The 13,332-nt window shown below is 44.4% G+C and overlaps 1 pseudogene; it reads left to right on the top strand.

Annotated features, from left to right (window-relative positions):
* Positions 1 to 12,240: 12,240 nt before the first annotated feature.
* LOC144824210 (transmembrane and coiled-coil domain-containing protein 4 pseudogene) lies at positions 12,241 to 13,017 on the top strand (annotated as a pseudogene).
* The last annotated feature ends 315 nt before the right edge of the window (positions 13,018 to 13,332 follow it).

Raw genomic sequence — 13,332 nt, 5'->3', positions numbered from 1 at the left:
TAGGAATTTGCCCTAATGTGCACTCCTTTACATACTTAGTTTTTTGCAATATTTACCCTTGCCTGCCATTAATGAAATTCATGTTTTAAATTGCTCTGCTCTGGCAAGTAAATTACTGTGCTGGACAGGTACTTCCCAACAATATGCCTATTAGGATGGGATAAGCCTTTAACTGGCAGAGGGTGGGGAGACGAACCTCGGCATGCCATTCCCTTATGGATAAAGGGGAAACATGCAGATTTCTATTATCAGGTACACCAGTGACTGTCTTTGAATTATTAGAGAAAAAGAAACAGCTTTCCAATTTCAAGGACGGAATAAAGAGCACTTTGAAACTAAAACTTGATTTGACCATTTTGGAAAATCCCAAAGTGCTGTGCAGTGATGCGGAGCAGTCTATGCGCTATTTAGAGAGGGTGTATGTCAGGAGTTCTTGGGTGTTGTGGCATCTCTGGATAGGACAGAGATAGTCACCTTCTAGAACTCTCCACCTCAACTTTTGAGTCTCTACCCAAGGGAGAAACATTGGGAAAAAGAGAGATGTAGATGAGAAAGGAAGGATCTACCATGTAGACAAACTCCTGTCTTGAGCAGAGCACCACTTTGGACTTCTACTTTATGGGACTCTCTTGGACATCTCTCCAAGGCCAGTGGCTCTAGAAACTCCACTATATCTTGGGAACATTAGAGAGTGAACATTCTGAGGACACTAGAGGAGGAAGTTCCCTTGGACGAGTACTGGCTGAAGGTGCTTTAGGAAGGGTACCGTGCAGGTACCTTGCATGTGGACAGAAGGCTGTTGAACCTGGGTAGTGTATCCTGGATTAAGTGCCGTGGGATGCTGTGGTTGAGAGTCCCCCGGTCACAAACCATATTTTAAATGAATTTATATTTAGATTATTTATGTTGTGCATTTGATCAAGATGGTAAAACCCTAACCCAGTTTGTGGGCAGCCTTTTAATTAATGCCCTCCTTATGTTGTTCCAAGCACATAGGAGTGATTGTCTTTTTATGGGTAGAGGCTGGCTGGCAAGCAAACTGGCCAGGGTATAGTGAGGGGGTAATTGACCTGTGTGACCTCTCTCATGTGTTTGCCACCTTTCAGTTGTGAGGCCATTTAGAGGGTGTCACTACAGGAACTTCCACTTAACTTGGATGAAGTATTTACGAGTAAATGTATAAAGGCCTTTAACCATTTATAAGAAAATGTACTCACTAGACAGTGATGTATTATGTGCTGTTTGTAGTGTTGCCGAGTTGCCGAGTTCTAACTCTCCAATTAAGAGCACCTCTCCTGAGTAAGCCTTGAGCTGCTTTCCCTCAGTATCTTTTGAGTCAAGTGTTAAAATAGGTACTTGGTACAAAGTTTGTGAGTTCCTAATATGGGAAACTTAGGACGACACTGATGAAAGATCCAGTTGCTTCAATTGGGGCCTACTAACTCTGGACTGACCTGGGACCCTCCATTATTCCAGATTTCTCTCACACACACACACACTGCTATGGCTTGCCAGAGATGCTTGCCCCAATCCCAGCCACCTCCGGTCCAGGGCATTATTAGCAGTCCATTTCACCCCTTGCTCAGGGCATTGTCACTCAAGATGTATTCCGTGCTTGAGTGACAGGAGTCATGAGACCCAAAATTGAGGTTGCCACATATGTGCTGCTTAGTTGTGACCAAACCAATCCCGTCACCATGCTGGCACTCCAAATGTCATGACAGTATTCCTCATCTGAATGGTTGGTGCAGGAAATTGGGTTGTTGGTGGACTGTGGTGTGACCCCTGGTCAAGCAGCAACCACAATCCTTGTCAGGGTGAGGCACAAGCTTACCCCAAATTAACCTGTGATCAACCCTCTGACAGCTTGACACAAAGCAGCCAGGTTTAACTTAGAGGCAATGTTGAAAGTATTTCAGACATTACTTCAAACAGTAATACAGTGAAAACACCACACAAAAAAGATTTCACACAAAGTTATAAAAATAACTTAAAATTAATAAATCTAGACTAAAACAACAGAAATCCAATCAGTAAAACTGGAGATTTGCAATTTCAAAGATTTCAGTGAAAATAGTGCCAGCTGTGGATATCTGGTCACTCAGCGGCAGTTCAAAGCAGTTGCAGGCTATGAGGACGATGTGGGACTTCACGATGGGTCCGGTCCACACAGCAGAGGCAATGCGTCGGTGCTGCTTAGGGTTGCAGCAGAGGAGAGATGCTTCAGTTCTGCTGGATCTACAGAGACTGGTAGAGCACCATAGGCCCACTTCCAAGGGTCCATGACTGAGGTGGCACCCCTTGACATGGTAGACTCAAAAATGGCGGAGTCCTGGTGCAAGGTTGTTGAAAGCCTTTAGCCTATTGTATCCCTGAGGCTTCAGATCAGGGGGCCAGCCAACTAGCCCTTGTAGTCACGTTGGGCTTTTAGATTCAAGAGATGCAGGCCCAGTTCTCTCCCAGGCAAGAGGGCAGCAAGTTCGTACAGCATGGCAGCAGTCCCATCAGGTCAGTAGTCCAGCAGAATGGCTGTCCTTTCATCAGCACAGCTGTCCATGTTCCTGGCATACTATTTACAGGTCCAGAAGTGCACTGAAGAATTGGTGTATGAGGTGCAGTATTTATACCAACTTGCCCTCTGAAGAGGGGAGAAGATTGTAGAGGCAGGGCTTTGAAGTGCACACACAGATGTATTGCCTTCCTGTCCCTGGTTTCAGACTAACAACAGAGGGTATGGCGCACTTTGTGTGGAGACAGGATGACATCTGTTCAAGTGGAAGTAGGGCTGGGCCCAGCTCCTCCCTCCCACCCTGCCAGCCAGTTAAGGCCCATCCAGGCAGACCTAAGCTCTATATTGTGTGTGGTTGTCTAGGAGAAATGTACAAAGTCCAACATTCAACTACATCCAGTTATGTGACCCAGGGACAGGCTTCAGACATCAAATGGCTAAGGGCCTTATTAAGAGTTTGGCAGTGCAGGAGCGGGACAACTCCACTCTCACACCGCCAAACCCATGTAGGAACCACCCACCAGATCAGGAGTTTTATCCTGTCTATGGGCCGTTCTTTGGCATGCCCAGGGCAGTGGCTAACAAATAGGCACCGCAATGGGAACTTCAAAGGCTGTACCTGCAAGGCATGGGCTGCAGTCCATGCCACGCAGGTACTGGTGTGCATGCACACATGAGGGCACATGTTGTGCCCCACTGTGTACATCCACAGGGTTTGAGGCACAAAGGGGCCCTGTAGGACGTCCTTTGTTTCCTCACCAACACACTCTTCATGGCAGTCGCACCGCGATAAAAAGTGTGTGGTGAAGAAACTCGTAATATGCTTGGCAGGACTGCAGCAGCCCAGCCAAGCATATTGTGGCCTCAATACCACAGCACCACCACCAGGGATCAGAGAACCCAGGTGGCCCGACCATCCTGGTCGTAATTGGGTGGTCGGAAAACCACTGCCACTGCACCCCGTGAGTCTGGCCAGAAAATGCTAACTGTTTTTAAATCTGACTTCACCATAAGTTAGGATTTTTCGTTATAATTCCAGAGACACCAAACATGAACTGGTTACCTGTTCCCATTTGGAAATTGCAGCTTATTAAATGTAAAAAAGTAAATCCAATGTTATTCAATTGCAGAGGTAAACCTAGTAAAAACTAAAAGTACATCTCAAACTTCCTAAATACACTGCACCCTGCCCTCTGGGCTATCCAGAGCCCAGCCTAGGGATGACTTAAATGTATGAAAAAAGGACGTTTTGGGCATGGCAAAAGGTTTATTTTGCCGGGTTGAAAGGACAGTTTAAAACTGCACACAGACAGGCTGCAATGGCAGGCCTGAGACACGTTTAGAGTGTAATTTAAGTTGGGACTGCAATCAGTGCTGCAGGCCTACTTGTAGCATTTAATTTACAGGTAGTGACACTTTACTAGGGCTATTCAAATAAATTAAATATGTCAATTGTTTTAAGGACGGACCACAAGCACTTTAGCACTGGTTAGCAGTGATAAAGTGTGCAGAGTCAAAAGCCAGCAAAAACGAAGTCAGCAACAGAAGTTTTGAAGGCAAAATGTTAGGGGGCTAAACCATGCCAAGGATGCTGGCTTTACAGTAGTATGTTTGCTATGTTCACTCTAAACGGCCAATGGTATGTCCAAACATGAGCCCCTTGCTCGCTGTGCCTCTGGATACAAGCTAGACTGGCTGATGAGGGGTGATACCCCAAAACGGCTCCCAGGATGCTTGTTTCTGGTCCAAAGAGGACCTGGCCTGGCAGTTCATGCTGGACTGTTCCCAAGTAGAGCAGGGTCAAAAATGATTTACATATGGCTGGATCCTAACTGGAGTGGCATAGTGAGCAAAAGAAAGATGAATTAAACCCAGAACTCTTTACTGGGGGTGGGTGGTTGAAAAGTTTCATTACTCCACCCATCATCTTTTTGTGTTTGCTAACAGTAGGATACAGCAGGATTTGAGAATTTATCTCAGGATTCAAGGATCCTAGAAATCGTTGATCTACTACAGGACTGTACATTTTCCTGCAGGTTTTGAAGTTCCCACAGTCTATAATACGTGGGGTGCTTGGCATTCCTCACTTTTGATGATAGGAAGCGTCTGTTTAGACTTTGCTCTTCATGTGTGTTACTGGGTGTGAATTTTAGATAATCTTTAGTCCGGAGAGCGAGTTCATCTTCTCAGCCATTTTCTGCTGGTGATACACCTTGGAATTTTTTCTGCAGTGTCACTTCAAATAATTCCCCTGCATTCTTGGACATCATTAAAAAATGTCCTGTGTCTGGGTTGCATTTATCAGATCCGAAACGCCAGACCCAATAGTTCTGGGCCAGTGACATCGGACACAGAGACAACTATAGGGCTGTGGGGGCCACCCATTTGCATCCTTCCGCATGGGGGGAGCAGAAGATGTTCCCCTCCTCTCAAGTTAAAACAAACCTGCTCTCCTGCTGCCCACCTGCTCCTGTCCTCCACAGACACAAAAAGACCCCTAACCATTTACCACCGGTTGTATGACCATCAATGGTTGCCAATTGAGTCCCCTGGGCCAATACGTTGTTCCATATTCCAGGGGAACAACTTTTTAATCACTGTTGTCTCACAGGGAAGTATCACCTGTATCATAAATTCAATCTCTGCACAAATAGCAGGGGGCTCATATTGGAACCTTAAGTGGGTAAGTGTAGCACTTTTTGCAAAGAACCATTTAATTTAGCAGGAACATCTTGAAATCAAATTGCTGTAAGGACAGTGTGGTGCATGGGATCAGCTGCAGCTGCATAACAGATACCAGTAATGAACTTGCACAACACTATTCTACAATAGACATAGGGTGCAGAATGGGGATTGATGCAACTTATACAATTAATGTGTTCTGCAATTAATTCACTTTCATGAGTGTGTGCCCACAATGCAGATGTAATGTAAAGAAGTTACTCACACCCGCCCCACATTGGGTGCAATTCACAAAGGGCCTCCGCAATTGTGACAAGTGTGGAGGCCCTTTTTGGACCATGCCCTTTGTGTTTAAGTACACCAAGCCATCTTATTAAAAGAGTATCTACTTAGAAATGCAGATCTCTGTGTGAACCACTACTCAATATTTCTGTGCTACTTGCAGTGCAAGTGCTTACTCAGTGAGTTCACTGAAAGTGGATGTGGCATGTCATCAAGACACCACTTTTGGATGTGAACAGAAGGAAACGTGTATTTTAGAAAATACTGAAGAGCATTCTATATATTTTGGGCCTGATGTATGAAATTCTTATTTTGCTTTTCCTAAATAGTAACTCCTTAGAATTCGCTATTCATGAAATACAAAATGTTATACCAAAAAATAGAGATTCCCTAATAGCAATTCCTACAAAGTAGGAATCACTATAAGGAACTCACTATTTAAGTAATACCAAACCATTAGTACCTTTTTCCTACAAGAAAACAGCAAATTAGCAAATGCTAAAGCAAGGGTGATGTTCAGCCTAAGGTCCCTCTTGCTGCACCCCCAAAAAAGTGATGCCCATTTAAAGCGCACACATGCCCTATGGGCATATGTGCGCTTTATAGCACTTAAAAAAACATTTTTTAATGCTTTTCTTAAATAGCACATGGTTGCCATCAACTTTGAGTCAATGGTAATTTCATTTCCAAAGTGTCCAATTCTCATTTAGGTAGTGCTTTGTACATGTGCTAAGAAATCACAAATAGAAAATACCTATTTGCGATTTCCTATTTAGGGAATCGCAAAATGTGATTTCTACTGGGTAGAAATTGCATTTTATGATTCTCCAATGGCCTTTGCACATAGGAAACGGCTGTTTGGCATATCTTATGAGCCTGGGCGGGCTGATGAGGGGTGTTACCCCAAAACCTGTTCCAGGATGCTTATTTCCCATCCAGGGAGGACCTGAGGAGACTGATTTGCATATGGCTGGGTCTGAACTGGGGTGGCAAAGCGAGCAGAAGAACGATGATGGATTTAACCCAGATTTAATGGTGTGGGGGTGAGTGTTTGAAAAGTTTCAGCTCTGTCCATCATCTTATTGTGTTTGTATAATGTAAATAGGTCAGTGGGTTACTGTTTTTGTCTGAGAGATCCTTTTTTTGCTTGCAGTTTATAAGTTATAATCCTAACATAGAACAGTGAGCTATTAACTGTCATCAAAGAACTGCATGCAAATATCAATATAAAGATTAGAGTGTTCTAATTTTTTCAATAGTCTTTTGTTATCGTAATGTTGGAAAAAGGGTCCTTTTGTATAGAAATCAGTTCTAATTATTTAAGAGAAGCCCCAACCATGGTGTCACATCTTAAATTCTGAGTGTGTGCTTTTCCAGACCACGTAAATTAAAACTATACTACTTACCAGCATGATGACATGTCACCTGCTTGTCCTCTATCTTATGTAACAATTCCTATACACTGATTTACACACCAACGATTAAGTTTCTCTGTGTAGTGTGCGTGATGTAAAGTGCTCTGACACCCTAAACTGGTATTAGTAGCACGATAAAACTAATTAAATGCATCTCAAAGAGAGTGGTTATGGAGACTTGAGAGGCACTGTTAAAGAGTGGTAGTGAGGGAATCCATGGTGGAGGGTGTCACCTGGGACATTGTCGCACTGGGCATCACCAGCGCTAAGGCCAGCTCTGGGGAGCACATAGCAGTGCACAAAGAAGAGTTGCAATATGATATCATATCAAATCTCTTTACTGAAGTCATAACTATACTTTCACAATTGCTTTATTAACCTTTTAGCTTTCTCAAATTTGCTTGAAGATGCACCATTTGCTCACTTTTTCTTTCAAAATGTTCCCTGGGAGTAAATCCCTCAGAACCCCCCTTATGGCAGTTTAGTTCGCACGCTGCGCCCGCTTACCACAGGGCAATTAGCCCAAACTTTTACACCCCACCACTTTGAAATGTCACCAGCTGACTCTGATATCTTTACTGGCCCAAATTGCAATTCGGCCTATTAAGAAATGCTAAAGGCCATTGTACATCTGGCCCTTTGTTTCAACAGGTGGCAGAGTCTTCTAGGACACTGCATTACTTAGGTCTTCATTAGGAGGAGGGTGGAAAAGGGACAAATATTGAGGCCAGATTATTGAGTAAAGCTATATTATCAAGGTAGTATATATAGGTACCTATAGATCTACTGTTCCATGTCAATGTTAAAAAGGATACACTACATATTTAAAACAGACTGTTATTTTTGTATTGCATTTATAGCACCTCTCTAGTCACACATGCATGGGAGCACTTTATCACAGTAGGAGAAGTAAAAAGTACTTTGTGTATTCCAAGTACCGGAAACCAAGAAAGGAGAGAGAGAGCGTGTGAATGAGGAAGTAATGGGAGGATAGAAAAAAAGATGAGTTTCTACAGCCTTATTGGAGAATAAGTGCCACATGGCATTTTTCGAGGAGATTTCAGGCATGTGAGTGCAGATCATGAGAAGGCACGTTTGCTGATCACGAGAAGGCATGTTTAAGTCTCTTGGTACTCAGGGTGTGAAGAGTTCTTAGGGAGAAGTCGGAAGTGCTTCTCTTATGAGATCTGCCAGTAGTAGGGAGTTTATCTTTATGAGATTAAGGTTGAGCGATGGACAGGCCTTTTAGGTTATTCAACAGTTTTTGAAGTTTCTCTTTACACGAGGAATTGGCAATACTCAATTAACATGATCGTAACCTATTGATATTACAGATTGTTCATCGTGTTTGTCCTCGCTTCCAACCTATTGTAAAGCGCTCTGATATCCTTCGGGATCTTGTTCGCGCTATATACAACTTTATAAATAAAAAATAAATAAATAAAATGTACTATATAATATATGTATCTTCACAGCGTGCACATGTGAAGACAAGAACAGTACATTCATACTTACCTATACATACTTACTTTCACAATATATAGGTTGATGTTATGCATTCTGTATTTTTGTAGCTCAATATATGTATCCTCGATATTCTGTCACATACAAGTCCCATACTTCTACTGCTTGGTTGCCATCTTATCTGAAATATTTACGACACTGTTTTCCCCGTGACAGAACTGCCACATGCTATGCAATAGGAAAAATCTTTGCCACACTTTCATGCTGGGAAATGGAGTCCGAGTAGCCACCATTTTCTTTCTGTCTGGAACTCTCATGTCTCGGACTGAAAAAAGACAGAAATGTCGTTCATGCGCTGGGCGACATGCCTCGGCAATTGAAAGACATTAATGACAAAATTTCAAAAGAAATTCTCTGGCGTTTTTGGTCTGTTTTCAGAAACAATATCTCTAGCGACAGGTCCGTCAAGCCTCAATGGCATGTTGGACCCACTGTCACAGTTTGCTTTCCCCCAAAGTTGCTCCCAAAATGGATGGACGAGTCGCTGTAGGGGAAAATGCCACTGCCATGGTTCCCAACTCTCAATTCAACAAACCTGCTCAACCAATCTTTAAAGAAATCCCACTTAGTACTTTAGCATACTTCTAACTTGCCGTTGTTTCATTTATAAATGGACCAAGCTTCCGCGTGCATTTTAATAACTGAATGTATCCGTGGAAACCACTCCTTCTTCAGTCATCTTAACCAGCTCTCATTAACACATTACTTTCAAGGAGTGAAAAACTGACAGTAGGCCCGCCTGTCCACACAACCATTCTAAACAAAGGGTGATTCCTACCTAAATAAGACCATGGGCCGTGGATTCAAAATGATCATAATCGCACATAGTGGTTGCATTTTAGTTCCCTTTCAGGTGCAGATTTACAAGCCCCTTGCAACACTTTACACCGCCTTTGCGTCACTTTTGTAACGCCACTAATCGACATATTTACAGCGTGACACATCTAGTTAAATGTGTCACGTTGTAAAGCCACTGCCCTACATTATACCTGCGTCAGGTATAATGTATGCAGGGTGGGCGTTCCGTGGCAAGGAAGCCCCGTAAAAGTGACGCAGTGAAATTTACGAGCGTCCTCGCTGCGTCCAATCCTTACGCCTGCTTGAAGCAGACGTAAGGAGTGACGCAGCATATTAGGTATAGGGCACCCCAGAGCAGTGCTGGAGTTGCGTCGCGCTTGCGACACAACTCGAGCACTGCGTCACCCTTATGCCGACAGATGCGTCCTTCAACCATGGTGCGGCTCATCCATGGTTTTCAGTCTGAAATATATATTTAAAAACTTGTGATACTTTGTTGAATGAGGAGAAAAGTAAGCACTTGATTATATCTCTAAATGTTCAATTCTCAGTTATTTTCACTGTGCATTTCATAGTTCGGATTTATGGCCCGTTGATATGAGCTGTCATTATGAAAGCTTAGGCCAAAATCATATTTTAGACTGCTAACTACTGCTGTACGCCCACGGAGAAAAGACGTGCATATTGTGTAAAGTTCACGCATTACATTTTAAATGTAAAAGGCAGGAAGAGAAAAATGCCAATTATTTTGGAGGCTTATAATATATAGTGCATAATTGCAGAAGCACATCTTCAAAGTGCACTTTCTCGTCAAAGGTGCTACGGTCACGACTCAGGTTGGATCTCTTTTGACCAGCTTATGTGTCCTAAACTTCAGGAATAAAGACATGGTCAGAAAGGGTCAGCTGTCGGTTTTTCTACCTTGTTAAATCAAAAATCAAGGCGCGGAAACGATATTAAGCTGAAAGATGCATAATAATAGAATGTTCTGTGGGGCTTTAGCAAGGTCATCAAGAGGTCACACCGTTTCAATCGGCAACGAGTGTAGTTTATCTGGTCAAGAATTGTGCATTTTGTGCACTGATATCAACGACATTATACGCAACTATGATCATGTGAACTGGTTGGTGGCAGAAATTATATCTTTAAATGGCATGGACTCAGAAGGAATAACCATTTTTTACTCTTGTGAGTATTCTGCTTGGAGTAACACATTTTAGAATTATGAGCTGGAGTGGGAGATATCTAATGGCATTGGAAGCTCTTGCAGAATTATCACAGATCCGGCCATTAGAAGTGCTTCTTCATAACATGCCTTGATGTTGAGTTCCACAATACCAGCTGATGTAAGCTCCCAACAATACTGATGAATACAGGCGAGCACTCACAACATTGCTGGATGGAGGCTCTTGCCAAGCCTTAATTTGTGCTAGTGGTTGCCAGTTGGTACCCCCTACAAATATTTCAAGACACCAGAACTCTTCATGTACTTGCACGAGGCTTCAGTCCCAATTATTTTCTGAATGCTACTGCAGCCATGGTGGATCATGAGGTGCTGTTCGGGTTGGCTCTTGACATCTTTGGTACCAGGGATGGACTGGATATAGGGGAATCTGGCAATGCCAAGAGGATTTTTTATTATTATTTTTTTTGTTACAGATTAAGCAGTGGCTCTAGCACAATAGCGGCTTATCTGTCTCACAATCTTTATGCCAATATTTACTGTCTGAGGGATTCAATGTTATTAAAACCCCACTAGGAATTCAGCATGTAACAAATTGACTGCTCATTCACAAATGTATAATTTTGGCAAATACTGACCTTCTACATAGCATGGGAAGTGATTTGCTTTGGCTCATGTTGTGTACCCTGATTGGTGATAACAAGATTTTTAAAACGCTCTTTCTTATGATGTCTAATTTTCATCACTGATTTAGCAAAGATGAAGCACTATTTTTAGGTCTATGTGGGCTATACCTCTTGTACCCGATATATATACAGTGGCTTAGAGTCAGCCCATTGCTCATGATCACATGGTTTTATTGTCTTCTCTGCTGTTAATTTGAAGGCTTTCTTCCCTAGTCTTGTGTTTATTACACCCAGGAGCATTTCATTCCTACAGTATTCTAACTGGCTGATTAGCAAACTTCCACTCATGATGTTGCTTGCATTCAGGGAACTATTTTTCTCTTTTCTTCTAAACAGTCTGTATGAGTGCATGAGTTGTCTTGCTCTCTTCTATGTGCTGTATTCACTTTGCCCCAACCCTCACTTGTTCTCCATGTTGCTTCCTCTAGCTCATCCATTTTTTCACTCACCCCTTCCTGATTGTTTTTTAACCCACGCACCTAATTACCGGCCAGCAGAGAGCTCACCAGGGAGAGACTCTAGCTCCGAGACTGCCTTGCAGCCTGTCGCGCCTGGAGGCACTGTCATCCTCCTGTGCACCCGGAGGCGCTTAAAACCACTTGCGGCTCACGCTTCGCGGGACCCGCACACCTAATTACCGGCCAGCAGAGAGCTCACCAGGGGGAGACTCCAGCTCCCAGACTGACTTGCAGCTTGTCGTGCCTGGAGGCACTGTCATTGTCCTGTGCGCCCGGAGGTGCTTAAAACCACTTGCGGCTCCCGCTTCGCGGGACGCACGCGGCGCACCCTGGCAAAGCCCGGGCCAAGGGTGGGCCCGTCCTTGCCCGTCAGTGTCCGGAAGAGGCTTGGCTGGGCTACCCCTCTGTCTCCTCCTCCTCGGGTGGTCAATACCGTCGATACTTCTCCTACTGCTGAGGTACTGTGTGTCCTTTTTTTTGTCCCCTCATTTGTATCCATGTGATGGACTGTGCAGGATTCTGACTATGGAAACCAGACGTTATCCCCAAGAACTACTAACTATCGCATGGAATTTTGGGAGCATGGCCTCATGTACTAGATAATGTCCAGTTTCTGGTATTAGACCTTGTCCCAGCCGCGACATAAGCCCGGGTTCCTAGTGCGGGCCCGGCCGAGAAAAGGGTAGCGCGGGTGACCGACCGTGGAGGCCTCTTCTGGTCGAGGACCGTTGACTCAGCAGCAGCCGCGGACTGCACGGAGCTGGATGTAGGGGCTGAGAGCAGCAGGTAGATTTTGCAGAGTGGTGACAGCCCTGCCATGAAGGACGATACGGACTCCTGTGTTGTGCTGGGCAGGCAGCTGAGCGAGCCTGCCCGCTTTGCCTATGCCGGTCTCTGTGGAGTCACCATGGCCCAGCTCTTCCCTGAAAAGGAGCAAAGATCCTTCTGTACAGAGTTTCTTGAGGACTTGGTGATGTGGTTGGCGTTATCGGATTCTGTACTTCCCGCCATGGAGGCATTTGCTAGTGGATTGGGAGGAGAGGGCACTGACACCTTCACCAAGATGCTCCTTGAAGAGTCAGCCATGAAAGTGAACCCTGCCCTCATCACTCAGGATCTTGTCACCTTTTCGCTGGGAGATGGGTATTATGATGCCCGTGCCCGGGTGTTGATCACTCACATCACACGGCTGCTGTGTGTTTCTGAGGATGCTTTGGAGGTCTTTGAAGATTCGTTGTCAGAGAGCCTGAAGGAGCGCAAGGAGCAACCATCAGAAATTGCAGAGGCTTCCCGAAAGAAGAGAGAAAGGAAGAAGAAGATGAAGCGGTACCTGCTGATTGGCTTGGTCACAGTAGAAGGCGGGACTGTGATAGCTCTCCGTCTGATCCTAGTGGTGATGTTGGATCTCCTTGTGCTCATTGGTCTGACCTTACGTTCACATCACATTATGTTCTTCCCTGAACCCTGGTCTCCGGATTGATCTCCTCTTCCCCAGCTCCTCATGGATGATGAGGCTGTGACTTTATTGCGGACTGACTTTCTCTCCACCCCCGGACTTGCTGGCTATGGCAGCCCTCTTCCTGGACTTTTGGACTTGGACCTTTGTGCTCCTCGCCATTTTCTTTTATGACTCGCTTCTTCTACCTTTCTCCTCTCCCATTTTAGTGATCTCTGACCTCCCCCCTCTGTCCTTGCGATCTTTCTATTGTCTCGCCTGTTGCCTCTGACACACTCCTCACTGTCTCACTCATTACTATCTGCTTCCCTCTCTTGTTTGTCTCACTTTCCTGCTTTT

Source organism: Lissotriton helveticus, chromosome 3_1, assembly GCF_964261635.1.
Source record: "Lissotriton helveticus chromosome 3_1, aLisHel1.1, whole genome shotgun sequence".
NCBI lineage: Eukaryota > Metazoa > Chordata > Amphibia > Caudata > Salamandridae > Lissotriton > Lissotriton helveticus.
This window is presented reverse-complemented; position numbering and strand designations above follow the sequence as displayed.